We start from the raw sequence: 14,885 nt of genomic DNA, 5'->3' as shown, positions 1-14,885 counted from the left end.
GCTCTTGGTGCCATGTCACTGCTTGTGCATACAACAACACAATGCACCACATAGCCTCCTGCTGCAAGTGGTGGCACCAGTGTGATGAGCCACATGGTGAGCGACTGTAGAGTTTGAGCAGTGGTGCAACAGGTGTAGGCATGGGATGCCTGGCTGTGGTAGTCCTAAGGTAAATGGATAAAACTTTTCCTGAAAATAAGACCTGGTGTTTATTTTGAGGCCCAAAAGAAAATAAGACCGGATCTTATTTTGGGGAAAACATGGTGGATTCAATCATAGATAAGCTTTAAATATTGCATAATGTGATTGTGCTTTATTTGGCTCTTCATGTTATGTGGTCAACCAAAGTATAGACATCCAAAAAGACGAGGTAACAACCAGTTTGAATGTTTTTGTAACAAAATGCAATGGCAATATTACAATTAATTGTTAGCATCATTTAGCATGGGTATGCTAACTACAAGTAATGGAAAATGGGACCCAACAACTATGTGGGCCTAATAGCTCTTCAAAACACCTGGAGAAGCCCTAGTTCAACAATAATCTGAAATAGATATTTATTCTGCACAGTACAGGCAGATGGGCATAAAACAGACTTTTGTGTTAATTAGTATATTCAAATATTAAATTTCAATCAAGAAAGATGTTTATTAGTCCAAGGGAGTTTTTTTTAAAAAGGAAGTACTGCTTATCAAATAACAAAAATCAAAAAAGTAATTATCAAATTTCAAGAACTTTTTTCACCTATATTATTTAGAAACATATGCACATATATTTATATAAAAATCATCCACATAGACTCAGTAGATGATATCAATACATATTAGAAGGACGTGATAAAATAATAAAACTAGAACCTCATCTATTTTATTACATTAAAAAATCAATTTAGCATTAAGTTTATAAGTCTGAGCTAGAAATCACAAACTTCTGAGTTCTAGGCTTCCCTTAGGCATGAAAACCCACAGCCTTCCAATTTTTATTGATATATCTAGAAATTGGGAAAATATGTGTGGTGATAAAGAAGATGAAGTCATAGTTCCAACATGATTTGCTGTATTTTGATAAGAATACAGACAAGCATTGTGTATATATGGTCTTAGAAGAATCCTTATGTTCACAAATTTCAGTTTAGTTTAATGTTTGGTGTAGTTTTTAACAGAAATTGTCAAGGCAGCGCTTTTCACCAATGTAGAGTCATGTCAAGAAATACTATAGGATCAGTATCTTCCTAATATTTCATTTTAGAGTCTACTTCTAGGCAACTTGTGACCTTCTAGAGGTGACTGTAACTGTCAGCATCTCTTCACCAATGTTCCCTCCAAGGTGCGCGGCTGCGCGGCCGCGCAGGTGGCAAGAAAACACCGTGCAGCAGTTTTCAACTGCCGCGCAGTGATTTCTATTGCCACAGGCTCCGGAAGCTGGGGAGGTCCTTTGCAGGCAGCTAGAACGGGCCGCCTGCAAAGGACTTCCCCGGACTTGCTTTGAGGAGCACGGGGTGACTGAGGGTAGCTGTGAAGCCCCAAAGCCCCCGCCGCCACCGGAAGAACTGCTGCCACCTCCTCCTCCTCCTCTAACAGCACTGCCGGATTTGGCGGCCGGCGCTGCGGCTGACTTGAAACCGGCAAAGCTCCAGCCGGCATCCCCGTGTGTGGCAGTGCCGCCTCCCCTCCGCTCGGAGCACCTGAGCTCAGAGCCGCGTTAGCCCTGCCCCCTCCTCCTCCCCCGTGCTTTTGAGGAGCCATGAGGCTGCGGGAGCCAGTAGGAAGGCAGGGGGGGGGTGGGAGCAGGGGGGAAAAAAGCCTCATGGCTCCTCAAAAGCACGGAGGAGGCGGAGGGGGCAGGGGTAACATGGCGCTGAGCTCAGGTGCAAATCTGGTGGTGCTGTTGGAGGAGGAGGAGGTAGCAGCTCGTTGGCATCTTCAGCAGCAGCCCTGCCCACGATGAAGAAAGAAAAGATGGAGCAGATCCACACAGATGACGTCGCTGCAACATGACTGGAGGAATTCTGGGAGTTGAAGTCCACAAGTCTTAAAGCTGTCAGGTTTGAAGACCTCTGCGTTTTTTTTCTACGGGTGGAAGGGTCTTGTAACTTGACAGCTTTAAGACTTCCATGCTTCAAATTCCAGAGTTCCTGAGCCAACAGGCCTGGAGGAGGAATTCTGGGAGTTGAAGTCCACAAGTCTTCAAGCTGTCAGGTTTGAAGACTCCTGGGGTTTTTTTCCCTAAAGGATTAGGGGTGCAAGGATCTTGTAACTTGACAGCTTTAAGACTTGCATGCTTCAAATGCCAGAGTTCCTGAGCCAACAGGACTGGAGGAGGAATTCTGGGAATTGAAGTCCACAAGTCTTAAAAGCTGTCAAGTTTGAACACCCCTGGGGTCTTTTTTTCTAAAGGGTTAGGGGTGCAAAGGTCTTGTAACTTGACAGCTTTGAGACTTGCACACTTCAAATGCCAGAGTTTCTGAGCCAACATGACTGGAGGAGGAATTCTGGGAGTTGAAGTCCACAAGTCTTAAAGCTGTCAGGTTTGAAGACCCCTGGGGTTTTTTCCCTAAAGGATTAGGTGTACAAGGGTCTTGTAACTTGACAGCTTTAAGACTTGCGTGCTTCAAATGCCAGAGTTTCTGAGCCAACATTTTGGTTGCTAAGCAGGAGTGTTGTTAAGTGATACTGATATTATTTGAATTAAGCGGGTACTTTGAAGAAACATAACTTTGAATTTCAAATAATACTGATTTCGTTGTTGTCTTAGGGGACATCTGTGAAATAAATTCAGGTGCTCAGGCATGAAAATGTGCCGCTCTAACACTATACTTTTCTGCTCACATTGAAAAAAAATTAGAGGGAACATTGCTCTTTACTGTTGTTTATGAAACTTAGAGCTGCTACAGGTTCTCTATTTTTATGAATAATAAGGATGAGAATGTGTCTAAGGGAAAACACACCTGATGCTCCTTCCCTGCTTTTCTGTGTTTGAGCTTGAGAAAGTTCTGTGGTGGATCAAGTTGTCTCTTGAGATATTATCTCCATTTAGTGTGTCAGATTAATGTGATGTTTACTTACCCTCTATTTAATGTGTTAGAGGTAGAATGTGATGTTTATTTCAAGATATTCTCATCTGTCATTATCCATTTATATTATATTATATTCTCCTGTATTTATTTTTTCCCCTCTAGGGATTTCACTGAAAATGCAATTTCTTCCACTGACAAGTGGGTGTGGAGGGCCTATCCTTTGACTGAGTACTTGTGAGTATACTCTCATGTTCATCCTATGTAACTTATGTGGAAGAATATGCATTCCCATCCCCTTCTTTACTGTGACCTGGGCTTAGATCATCCTAGATGATCCTTAGAGCATCCTTGAGGTAGCTGGATGCAAAGGGAGAATGTTCCCTGCCCACTACATCCTTGGTCAAGAGTATCAAACTTGCGTTGTCACAGCAGTGTGATGTGATGCATCAGGACTTTTTTCCCTTTCACTAAATCAGGCGTGGGTGTGGCCAATGTGTGATGCATCTGGCCTACAGCCACAGGGTATGCATTTGACAACCCTGCCTTTAATGATTATGCATCAAAAGTGTTTTACCACTATAGGTGGAATCGTAAAACAGCATGGTGACCATCTTTAACCACAGTGAAAGGCTGTGATTTTGTCAGTATGTTGTTCTAATTTTCTTCCATCTCTTTAGGATTCTCAAGAACAATAGCTTGAGGAGGCTGGACAATACATCTCTAGATGGCTTGTTTTTACTCGTTCACCTGTAAGTTTCTGTTTCTAGTAGTGTCTCACTTGCTAGCTCCCAAGGTACTGTCCCACTCTTAAAGTGAGTGAAATTCCTAATGATTAAATTTCTGATAACTAGGGTATGCTGGAGTTTTTAAATATTAGGTAGGTGTGTAATCAGGATCAAATCCTAATTTTGGATTTAATCCTGAGACAGTCAATTTGCTGAGTATTACCGAGACTTAGCTGAGCATAAAGAAGGAATGAGGCACCAAGGCTGTTAGCAGATTTGCTATGTTTTGGGAGGGGGTTGTGAATAGGTGTTGCCCCTTAGATAACTGAATATGAATCCCTTCTTGTGAGTTTACTTAGAGATTAGATCAATGAAGCAATATACTTAGTGACAGGCTGTCTCAAACCTATATCATTGAGAAAATATATTCTCTTGTTGGCATTGCCCCAGCTAAGATCAGGAGAGATGTAGTAGCAGATGCCAGAGAATTAAGAGAACTAAGCAAGAGAATGATCCTTAAAATCCTCTGAACAGACATATGTCCCAAGCCAGCTGACTCAGATCTAGGAATAGCTATATGGCAAGAACAAATATTCTTTAGATTATGCAAGAACAAAATTAAATTAAAAGACGAAAGAAGGAAGAAGGAAACCATCAAGCAAGGAATAACATTAAAGGAAGATATGGCTGAAGGATCTGACCTCCCTTATGCTACTTGGAGGACCTCGAGTATAATAATATAGCTTCTATTGTTATTGTACACCATGTATACAATGAAATTGGTATAGTGGGTTGAGAGTTGCCTAAATGTAAAACCAATACACTCAAGTGGAAGCTCTTAGCTCAGCGATGGCGAACCTTTTTTGGCTCGCGTGCCACAAGTGGGGGGAGTGCAGGGGGGTCATGTGCGGGCGTGCCACACCCATAATGCAATGTGTGATCCCCCAATGTGCATGCGCGCAATATAGGTGCTCCCCCCCCATTTTTACATGCTTTTTTCGCCCTCCCCAGGCTCCAGAGGCTTTATAGGAGCCTGGGGAGGGCGAAAAATGGCTTTAAAAAAGGGTAAACTCAGCTGGCCAGCGCGCGCATGCTTCAATGCCAGAGTTCCTGAGCCAACATGACTGGAGGAGGAATTCTGGGAGTTGAAGTCCACAAGTCTTCAAGCTGTCAGGTTTGAAGACCCCTGGGTTTTTTTTTCTAAAGAGTTAGTGGTGCCAGGATCTTGCAACTTGACAGCTTTAAGACTTACATGCTTCAATGCCAGAGTTTCTGACCCAACATTTTGGTTGCTAAGCAGGAGCGTTGTTAAGTGATACTATAGAACACTTTTAATTAAGCGGGTACCTTGAATAAACATAACTTTGAGTTTCAAATAATACAGATTTCGTTGTTGTCTTAGATGACACCTGTGAAAAAAATTCAGGTGCTGCTCAGGCATGAAAATGTGCCGCTCAAACACTATACTTTTCTGCTCACACTGAAAAAAAATTAGAGGGAACATTGGTGTCTTCTGCTCTTTCTAGTAATTCCATTTTTTCCTCATTGTCCTGTTCTTTATTTGTTGTTCCTTGTATTACGTTTTCAATTTTTGATCTGTACGATCTAAACAACTAAATATTTCCTTCATCTCCCAGTGTTGTTCTTTTATAAAATCCTTAATGTCTTGGTAGATCAACTCCATTTCATTGTCTCCACTTGCTTCCATTTTACAGTCAATCCAATTAAAAAAAAAGAAACCTGTGGTTTATCTGTTCCAGTCACTTTAATTTGCTCAACAATATTCAGAATCACTTGGTTAAGTCTTGTTTATTGTATAAGTCTCCAGTAATTTTAAGGTAGATACTTATAATCCAGCAATTTAAACAGTCCCAAAGTTGTACAGCTCTCCTTTTAGCAGCAGATGGCGCTCGGACATCAACTTGGTACTGCCGCTATGCATAATACTAATTGTCCAATTTTAATTGTTTTAAATTATAAATCTAGTAGTAGGGCAATATTTATAATTGTAAAAAACAAGCTCCAGATCGAATTCCAGTATTTTTTTAAATATATTTTTAATCCCACATCTTCGTTTTGAGAGTTCAATTTTCTTTTCCTTGATTTTCTTTTTAAAAATTCTCTTCTTAACTATTCTGATTTTTTTAATGCACTTTTTCTGCTGCTAACCAATAGTTCCCATATGCTTCCCCACTGAATTTCTTGGGATTGTTTTTCAATTAAAAAATATTCTCTTACCCAGTTGACAAGCCACTCACTTTCTCTCCTCCTGCACAGTCTTAGGTTTTCAGGCTGTCTTTGGCTTCATGGCAGCCATGTTTGCTGCTGCTGCTCCCTGTCATCAGCTGAGGGGGCTTTCCTAATCAAGGAGGGGAGATGCGGCTACCCTCTAACTGCTAGGTGGTACTCCTTTGCTTCGCCACTCCTACAGAGTTGCTATGGTCCAAATTCGGACCCTCCGGTAAGGAGAGATCAGAGCTGGCCGCAGAGTTCACAACCTGGCTACCGATGGTGCTGGAAGTACAACCAGAAGTCAGCACTCTCAAATTTTAATCAACATGATAAAGTGTTTGCAAATGCTCATTAAAAAGTTTTCAATTTATATAAAAGTATTTTGAACTTCAGTGACAGATTTCTCTTGTTTATTTATTTATTATTATTATTTTATTTTATTAGACTTATAAGCCGCTCCCTCTCCTCGAAGGGACTCGGTGCGGTGTACAATAAAAAACATATCACATGTTGCACGGAGGAGGTATAAAAAACTCACAACATCAATTATTACAATTCATAAAATAACACAGTAATAATAGAGTTAAAAAACATTAAAATACCCTAAAATTTAAAATTGCCAGGGGGATTAGAAGTTAGAGCTATAGTTGAGCCAGGCTGGCTAGTTGGAACAGGTGGGTCTTGAGTTTCTTGCGGAAGGAGCGGAGATCAGTAGTAGTCCTAATGTCGGGGGGGAGGTCATTCCAGAGGGCTGGGCCCATCACAGAGAAGGCCCTGCTCCTGGGCGCCGCCCTCTGGCACTGCTTAGTGGACGGCACCCGGAGGAGTCCCTCTCTGTGAGAGCGAATTGGTCGTAGGGATGTATGGGGCAGGATGTTGATTCTGGATATAAAAAATGTTTCATATATACATATTTAAAATACTGTGTCTTATTTGCTTAGGTAACAAAGTTGCCTGCAGCTACATTTACAAGAGTTTTGGTGACTACCAAGATACAAAAATACAAAAGGACTGCAAATAAAACTTAAACAAAATATATGCCATCAGTCCACAAAAGCCCTCAGGAAATGATTTCATCTTCAGCCTTTCCTTAAAGGCAGCAATGTGTGAGAGATATCTGCAAAGTTGTAAGGTAGCATCCCCAAGCTTGTGCCCTCCAGGTACAGGTTGTTTACTGTATTCTCCACATTTATTAAAAACTCAAGACAGAAAGTACATACTATACTCCTTTCTCCTCCTATTTTTCCCACAACAACAACTGTGGAGGGCATGTGGGGGGAGAGAGACAGACAGACAGACAGAGATATCTTGTAGGCTTTCATGCCTATGGTGGAACTAGAACTTATAGTTTCCTAGTATCTAGCACCATGCCGCTAGACCAAACTGGCTATATGTTGGGGCTGTAATTCCCCGTGTTCAGTGTTCTACTACTGCAAACATGAGTTAAGTTATAAGAGAGTGGATGGAAAAACAACGGCACAAAAAAGTTTGGTATGTGTGAAGTGCTGTTCCAATCTAATCAATGTACCACACATTTGCTTGTTATCATTTATTAAAGCTAATATTACAGGCTATCGAATAAACAAAAAATACATGAAGCAACTGTGAGAGATGAAGATAGAGTTGGACATTTTGTTTCAGCTGTGTGTCCTTTTTTAAACAGGGATGTCTCATATAATCAAATCCAGACCATTGAAGCAAACGCATTTGAACATCTTCCATTTCTGGAATCTATGTAAGTCACTAAACAAAAACAAAAACAAAACCAGTTTAAACTATGATGGAAATTGGGGAAGGAGGCAAATTGAAATTGAATGCTGTTAATTCTCCCAGTTGTGTATGTATCAATGACTTATTACTGAAAGGTTGGCTGTCCCACAAATACTTTTTTTTAATGGGGAAAGAGAGCTTGAACTCAAGGTTGAAAGAAGCAGCTTTCTTTCTCCCTAGAGGATGATTTGTAGTCCCAGGTAAGACCAGATGACTCTGCATGTTCTAAGAAGTACCCTCAATGAGTTTGGTCTGAACTCTGGAATCTAAGTGGATCAAGATTCAGCTTTAGGCTTGATTGTGAGTGCCAGACCTGAATTTTCATAAGTGGGAAAACACTACAGTACTTTTGTGGACTTATTATGAACTTGGAATCGCTAGAGTCAAAACTATATTCTTGCAGAGGATTTCATTTGCCCTTTGAATCATGGGCTCTGCATTCCTATTAAATAATGATAGCACATTAATAACACACCAATCCCAAATATGCACTGGAGTTTCTGTATTGAAGAACTGACACAGTAATTGGAAGAAGCCTGGAGTGGTTGTTTAGAAGATCAAAGTGAGGAAGAAAAAAAGTTCCTTTTGTTTTGCTTGTTTTATGTGTTGTTTATTTTATACAGTTGTAAGATACTCTACATAGCTCTCTTGCTTCAATTTCCTTTCCAGCAATCTCAGGGGCAACTATATTTTGCGGATAATGCAAGGGGCCTTTCAGTCCTGGCATGGGATGCTGTTTCTATCCAAGGTGTAAGTAAAAATGAAACTCTTTCAGAAAGTGGGTGAGACAGATGGTTTCCAACAATGGAGCACAAAGTCTCCACTAATGCCTGCAGGAGGTTACTAGGCTTGTTTGATGGATTTCATCCCAAACACTATTCTTTTGAAGGATAGTCTCTGAGTATAGACAGCCAACAGTTTCTAAGATGATTTCCAAGCCAGATGTCTGGATATCCAAACCTACCAGACATATCTGGAACATTTTTTTATATTGTTATGGCTTTATGCGTCACTTTTCCAATAACACTAGTTCTGCCTATAATTATTTTACACTGCCTCCTTGGAGTAAGTAATAACTAGCATTTTGTGATAAATTCTTACTTAACTATATAAATATATAACAGATAAGTGAATTACTAGCCACAATGATCATTGAATTCATTGTTGCTACAATATGTCCTTAAGGCAAGTCACCAAGATACAGTGACAGGATTTTAAGGCAGCTCTCTGAGATACTATGGATTTTATCAGAAACCCTCTTTCTTCACACAGTGTTCATACAACTCATCCTTAGAGGGGAAAGGACGGAAAAGATGCTCCTATATCACTATTTAACCTTAACTTTTGACAAAAAGATAAGTGCTGTAGTAGAATTCTTCACAAATTTAAACCCATACTAATAGGAACCTCATTCTCAAAAATCTGCAAGTAAAGAATAACTCATTTGGAAAGTATTCCATGAAAACAATAATCTCTCAAATTTAGCTAATATTAAATTTATTGTTTAGTTTGTAAAACTTGAAAAATAGCCTTTGATGGAATAGGAATATTTTGGGAGAAGACCAAATAAGAATTTAAGTAGTACATATTTGTCTTATGAAGAAAACAAAGAATAACTTATAGACAATGGGTTATGTTTGTCCTACTGCCAGGATGACAGTTTTGTTGTTGGAAGAATATGGGTTTTAAAGAAGAAGGAAAATTTTAAGGCTAAATAAGCAATGTGTTCTTTAGGAAGGACTGAACTCCTAGGTGATAAAGACACATCAACATGTGTAGTGGATGTGAGAGATTTAATCATTAGAAACAGATGGGTTAATATTAAATTTGTCTAATGGATATCATGATTGTTAGATGATGGGTAGGAGACAAAAAGGCTGTGAAAAGGGCTCATGTCAAAAAGAACATTGGATATATTAGTGTTTCTGAACTAGACTCCTCTAAGTCAAAAGGGGGGAGGGTTTAAATATTGTATTTGGTTTTAGAATGAGGACATAAATATATTGTGTAGAACGGAGAAAGAAAATAGATATGCTCAATTATGGATCTGCCTTTTATACAAAGAACAAAAACGGGTGCACTGGAAATTTTGCTGTTCCTTGTATCAAGAACAGCATAGTCCAATGTCCTGGAAAGGCTTGATTTCTCCAAAGAATCACTATGGATATGACTACAAATATAAATTAAATCTACGGCTATATTATCACCTGATGAAAATGTTGAGGTGACAGTAAGATGATGAGTGAGATAAGAAAGGCACTTCTGGTGGTGATGTCATCATTCAGGGGCTCAACTTTGAGCACTTCAGAACCCAAAGGGATCGGCAGATCCAGGGGGAAACTCTGAAGACACTGGCAAACCCCCCAGTGCATAGGAGAAACCCACTAAATTGATGGAGATCTACCCCTGTCACTTGGACATGACTGGAGCAATGGCGGCTGCATAAGAGGGAAGCAAATAGTAGAGAAAGCAATTGAAATCAAGTCATCTGTAATGATCAATAACCCAAGAAAGGAGAACAATGTGAAATTGGTGGAGTAGGTGAGCTGGAAAGAAAAAGACTCCCAGGTGAAGAATGTTTTACAGTCTGGATTGGGGGCGAAAAGTGGTGAGAGCAGAGGCGGGCAGTGGAAAGCGGCAGTGTGAATAATCAGAAGAGGAGTGATTGCGGAGGGAAACCTGATAAGAGAGTGAAAAGAAAGCAGAAAGAGCCGACATTTGCAATGGGATCGGGATATATCAGCAGTTGATAAGACCTGACGGACACACAGGGAATTGGGCTGATTGTTTTTTGTTTTTTCCTAAGAAGAGGCAAACTTTGGACAGAGTTACAATCGAAAATAATAAAAACAGGTAATGAAAAGCCAGTTTTTTAGGGGTTACAATTATAAATCTCTTTTTTGTGGGGGAGGCAGAACTGGCCAGTGGACAGTGTTTTTGGAGCAATTGGAGAAGGTTTTTTTTTTCTTTTCCTTTTTTCTTTTCTGCGGGTGATGCTGTGAATGACTGAGTGGAAAGTGATACTGAGACGAAGGCAACACCTAGTGGATTATAAATTTGAACTGTAAAAGTTGATGCAAGATCAATTGATAGTGATATAAGGAAAAAAATATCTGGGGGGAACAGAAGAAAAGCAGAAGATAATCGCAGTGGATAAAGACATAATTGAATATTAATAGTAATATTATTATGATAGGGGAAATCCCATTACTATTGATATTATAAAAAGTATAAAATTATATAGGATTATATAGAATGAAATAGGAAAAGGGAAAATATATACCGTATTTTTCGGCGTATTAGACACACCTCTTTTCCTCAAAAAAGAGGCTGAAAATCTGGGTGCGTCTTTTACATCATACAGCATTTTTTGTCTCCCGAAACCCCACCCCTTCACCAAAATGGCCATGCATACCCTTATGGAGGCTTTCAGAGAACTCCTGGGGACTGGGGGCGGCAGAAATGAGCAACAAATTGGCTGTTTTGTGCCCCCCCCCCAGTCCCCAGCAGCACTCTATAAGCCTCCATAAGGCTATGCATGCATTTTTTGACAAAGAACGGGCCCATTTTTGTGAAAAATGGACCGTTTGTGCTCATTTTTGCCCCCCACCCCCTCAGGAGCACTCTGCATGACCCCCCCCCAAGGCTATTCATGCCTTTTTTGGGGAAAAACAGGCTCATTTTCACAAAAAACAGGCCGTTTTTGGGAGGTTTGCAGAGTGCAAAAACGTTTTCCCCCTTTTGGAAAGCTCATTAACTGATTGATGAGAATTACATTGATTAAGTGCTGTGCCAGCAGAAAGAAAGTCTTAGGGGCTGCAGCTTGTCAGCGATTTCCTTTTCAGCACATGGATAAATACACCTGGAAACATCTACATACTTACCTACTCTGTCTCTCTCCCTACCTCCCTACTGTATTTCTCTCTCCCTCTCTCCCTCTCTCTCCTCCTTTATCTACCTACATACTGGCCTATTCTCTCTCTCTTTCTTCCTACTATCTACTGTATTTCTCTCTCTCCCTCCCTTTATCTACCTATGTACTTACCTATTCTCTCTCTCCCTCTCCCTACCTATTTACTGTATTTCTCTCTCTCTATCGCTCTACCTACCAACCTACCTACTCTCTCTCTCTCTCCCTACCTATCTACTGTATTTCTCTCCCCCTCTCTCTATTTCTCTCTCTCTATCCCTCTATCTACCAAACTACCTATCTCTCCATCTCTCTCTCTACCTATCTACTGTATTTCTCTCTCCCTCTCTCTCTTGCTATTTCTCTCTCTCTATCCCTCTACCTACCTACCGACCTACACACAGACTCTCTCTCTCTACCTACTTACTGTATGTATGTATGTGTGTGTGTGTGTGTGTGTGTGTGTATCAGGGACGTGTGGTCAGGGGAGGCAGGGGAGGCAGAGCCTCACCTCTCTTCATGAAATAATAGTATATAAAATTATACAATATATATATATATATATATATATATATATATATATATATATATATATATATATATATATATATATATATAGTATTGTCAGTGACGTGCGGTGAGGTTTATGGCTGGTGAGGCTGGTGACATCATCAGGAAGGCGGGGAATGGGACCACGCGTGCTGGAGGCTCAGGCTGCCTCAGCCTCTAGCACAGGTGATCCCATTCCCCGCCTTCCTGAGCGTGCTCCGCCGGCTCCCGCTCCGCAGTCCTCGAAAGCAACTGGGGAACGACGAGAACCTTCCTGCCTCTGCTGGACTTTGCGCGCTCCTCGCGACTGCATACGAAATTGCACGCGAAATCCAGCAGAGGCAGGAAGCTTCTCATCATTCCCCAATTGCTTTCGTGCCTTCGTCATCTGGGAGTGCTGACAACATTTCTGCCTCCGCCCTCCGCAGCTCCCGGGCGTGCCCAGACGGAGGTAGCCAGAATGGCACCGAGGCAGTCCGGTGGGCGAGCGACTGAGGATCAGGCTGCCTCGCTCGCTCTTTCGTCCGCCCGGACTGCCTCGGCGTCGCTGTGGCTACATCCGTCCGGCCGCGCCCGGGAGCTGCGTAGGGCGGAGGCAGAAATGTTGTCGGCGCTCCCGGATGACGAAGGCAACCCAGCGTGCGAAATCCAGCAGAGGCAGGAAGGTTCTCATCATTCCCCAGTTGCTTTCGTGCCTTCGTCATTCGGGAGCGCCGACAATATTTCTGCCTCTGCCCTCTGCAGCTCCCGGGCGCGCCCGGATGGAGGTAGCCAGAATGGCACCGAGGCAGTCCGGTGGGCGAGCGACCGAGGATCAGGCTGCCTCGCTCGCTCTTTCATCTGCCTGGACTGCCTCGGCGTCGATGTGGCTACATCCGTCCAGCCGTGCCCGGGAGCTGCGGAGGGCGGAGGCAGAAATGTTGTCGGTGCTCCCGGATGACGAAGGCACGAAAGCGACTGGGGAATGACGAGAACCTTCCTGCCTCTGCTGGATTTCGCGCGCTCCTCGCGACTGCAATATGCAGTCGCGAGGAGCGCGCAAAGTCCAGCAGAGGCAGGAAGGTTCTCGTCGTTCCCCAGTCGCTTTCGAGGACTGCGGAGCGCGAGCCGGCGGAGCACGCTCAGGAAGGCGGGGAATGGGATCACGTGTGCTGGAGGCTGAGGCAGCCTGAGCCTCCAGCACACGTGGTCCCATTCCCCGCCTTCCTGATGACGTCACCAGTCTCACCAGCCATAAACCTCACCGCACATCACTGCAAAGTAGTAATTGTAATTATTAGTGTTTCATATAAAGTTCTGGATATTCATGCTCAGGCCATGATAAAGAAAGTAAATTTTTAGTTACCCTACCCTTATTCTTATTAGCCTTGGAACCCACCAGGAGAAAGACTAGCCAATTTTTAATCTTTAAAAAATGCCCATAATCTAGCACAAGATCTTATGGACCATTTAGAGAACATTGGTCACATTATTGTTACATTTAACATACATGCAATCATATTGACATCAAAGAAAATTGCTCAGAAATGAGAAGCTGATTTTTTAAAAAAGGTTTCAAATAAATTTGGTGGTAAGAGGAACCTGTTCTTCAATTGAATAGGGAAACAGAAAGGGAAAACAGGAACAAATGGACAAGCAGAAATAGATTTAGGATACCTAAAATGTAGCATTTCATTCAATGGTGGGATTCAGGCAGTTCAAACTACCTCAGGAGAACCGGTTGTTAACTTTCTGAGCAGTTTGGTGAACTGGTTGTTGGAAGAATCATTAGGGCAGAGAACTGGTTGTTAAATTATTTGAATCCACCACTGATTTCATTTTGTGCAAAATAAATCAGACAAATTTCTTACAGTAAAAACTAGCAAACATTAACTTGGATAACTCTAAAGGAAAATGGAGGAAAGATCCATAAAAAGTTTTTAGTCTTGAAGACTCGGTGAATGTTGTTGTGTATAAAAGCATGCCAGTTTTTTTGACAGAAAGGGAGAACTAAGTATGTCAGTTAAATATGAAAAGCAGAATGCAGTGGAAATGGATTACTTAACAGGTATATTGCTTTTTAAAAAGAAATCATACGGCCCATAAGTAACTGATGATGAACAAATGTGGATTAAACACAAAAGTAATTAGCCAGTATGGAAGAGATAATATAGAGATGGTTTAGATTGAATGAGAATTGAAATGCAAAGCAAAATTCATGAAGAAAGAGTACTGGGAGAAAAGGAAAACATGACTGGATGGAATTAATGAGAATCTCAAAAGTGAAAAATGAAAGATAATGAAGGATATAGGATGAGTGTAGGTGTAATGAAAACAAGGATGCTTGGCAAGGTAGGAAGATACAGAGAGATAAAGTAAATGTGCTGATAGATACTGAATTTATATTTCTTTTCTTTTGTCTCCTGCCTATAATTTCTTTTGCTTATTACTTCTTCTTGCTAGTAGGATTAGTAATTAATAATAATGTTATTATTAATCTATTAATTATTATTATTTTGGTCAAAGACCAAAAGAAAACATGATTTATTGCTTATAACTACCTGAATTTTTCCTGTCTTATTCTGCTACTCTTAATTTTGCCAAACTGATAACAAGCTCTTTCTTTCAGGAATCTCAACCATAATCCACTGAGAGAGATTGAGGATTCCCATTTCTACAGATTGCCCTCAGTGGAATTCCTGTA

Source organism: Natrix helvetica (assembly GCF_964273705.1).
Source record: "Natrix helvetica genome assembly, chromosome: Z".
In the NCBI taxonomy this organism is placed as follows: domain Eukaryota; kingdom Metazoa; phylum Chordata; class Lepidosauria; order Squamata; family Natricidae; genus Natrix; species Natrix helvetica.
The sequence above is the reverse complement of the archived record's forward strand: the minus strand, read 5'-3'. Positions refer to the sequence as shown.